Genomic DNA, 2,229 nt, shown 5'->3' on the forward strand with positions numbered 1-2,229 from the left:
TCAGAAATACTGATCAAAACCTACACCATCCTCCCTATTCTGGTATTTTAAAGAGGAAGCAACCTAACTAATAGGGTTGCAAACTCCCAGCAAAAAAAAAATAAATGGGGAACCCCCCACCCTCCACCTCATGATGCTTAATCGACGTAATCAACTTTAATTTCATGCAGTGTGGGGAAAAAATGCACAGAAATAAACTATTTTTCAAGAATAATTAAATAGATTCAACATCTTTCTTCAACAGAATTGCAGACTGCACAGATGGAAAAAGTACTATAGCTTACTAGGGTATATTAGACTTAATAGTTACTATATACAGTAATTGACTTCTATACATTTTTCATCAGATTAAAACTTTGGGTGTAAGATTCGGATAATTATTTATTAAAAGCTACACATTTTAAATGAGAATAAGAAAGAAAAGTATGACTTTGTGCCCCCTTTTCCCTGTTAATGCCCTATCGGCCCCCTTGGCTAAACTTTGCTAGATCCGCCCCTGCACAGTTACCAGCCGTTAGCTGCGTAGAAAAAGATCCTGGTGTAGAAAGTAATTTTAAATAAATTGTAACAACAGCTTATCAACCTTAAACGTGCTGCTGTTGTTCAGCCGCTAGTTTCCTCTTTCTGGCGCGAAGTGGGCGATAAACAAACAAGAGAGACGGACTTGCGACAGAAAAGCCGATCAGCTGATCACTGATCAGTTTCATGATCGAAGTAGCAGCAGGAGAGGGAGGGAGAGAGAGGCAGTCGCTCCATATATCGGTTGTTAAGCTTAACGCGGGAATGCTTTACAAACATTCAGAGATGGACTTACACACTTGCTTTACTTCTCTCGGGGATAACTTTGTCGGAGATGAAATGCCGGGTTGGTAGCAAGGCTCCAAATGCTCAACCAGATCGCTGAGAGGTCTTGCACGCCACAGCCGCTCTATCACGTGACGCATACTGCTCCGATGTGCTAAGGTTATGAGGCGAGTTACGGAGTGTTGCAAGTTTTTTGAGGTGCTTTTTTGATATTTAACGGATCGGATTACATTTTTTATTTCTCTCCGATATCCAATCCAGTAATTTAGGTCAGTATCAGACCGATACGTAATATCAGATCGGTCCATCTCTACAGTAGATCCTACAATAATACATACAGAGAAAAACCCAACAATCATATGACCCCCTATGAGCAAACACTTTAGCGACAGTGGGAGGGAAAAACTCCCTTTTTAACAGGAAGAAACCTCCGGCAGAACCAGGCTCAGGGAGGGGCGGGGCCATCTGCTGCAACTGGTTATGGGTCAGGGGAGGGAGACGGGACAAAAGAGATGCTGTGAAAGAGAGCCAGAGGTTAATAACAACTGATGATTACCTTACCACCCCAGCTTTTCAGACACTTTGACACAGTCTAGTAAGCTGTTACGCTGCCCATGCTTTCTGTCAAAAGGGCTGTTTAGTTTCTTTGCATGGTAACGAACCTCTCCTGACAGATGATGCAGCTGAGGGCTCCCGCAAGATCTACATGATGTGGTGATTGACTGCACTTGTGGGTAGCCATGATTTGCTCCATAAAGGCGACTGAACAGTTTTTCCCTCTAATTATCCTCCTTGCTGTCAATCAGTCTTTGATGTCACACTTCCACCATCCAGAAATGAGTCAGTCGAGCCATTTTTTTTTTTTTAGATAATAATTATTATTTATCCCTGTATTTGTACAGGAAATGCATGCATTAAAAGGTATAAAATAAAGTGTCTTTGCATTGAATTGCATACTAAGAATCACTAGTTAGCCTAAAATAAATGCAATCAGACCGTTGGAGGAAATCTGTCAGGCATGAGTAGAACAAAAGACCCAGAGCTGACTGTGAGGAAACATACTAATCTCTGCACTGTTAATACAGAAGGCAGAAATGCTTTGCATTTTGTTTAAATATAAAAGAGTAAAATCTTTAAATATCAGGTGACATTGTGCCTGTAGGAAGAGAAATCTAAACTGTTTCGAGTCCATTTTCTGCTGCTTATCTGGACGCCGAGCAAGCCAAGACATCACTCTCCCGAGCAGTGTTTCCCTGCTTCACCTTAGGGATCGTGTGGAGTTAATTGGCTAGATGGGTGTATACTGAGGTATCCTACTAGTTGGATGCACTTGAACATTGATAAAAAGTACCCAGAATGCATCTTGATCAGATGTCTGTACCACCTCAGTGTGAAGGAACAGGGACTGTTTGTCCTCTTCTCACC

The sequence above is a fragment of the Pundamilia nyererei genome, unplaced genomic scaffold (assembly GCF_000239375.1).
Source record: "Pundamilia nyererei isolate P.nyererei 1_Seehausen unplaced genomic scaffold, PunNye1.0 scaffold00229, whole genome shotgun sequence".
NCBI classification, from domain to species: Eukaryota; Metazoa; Chordata; class Actinopteri; order Cichliformes; family Cichlidae; genus Pundamilia; species Pundamilia nyererei.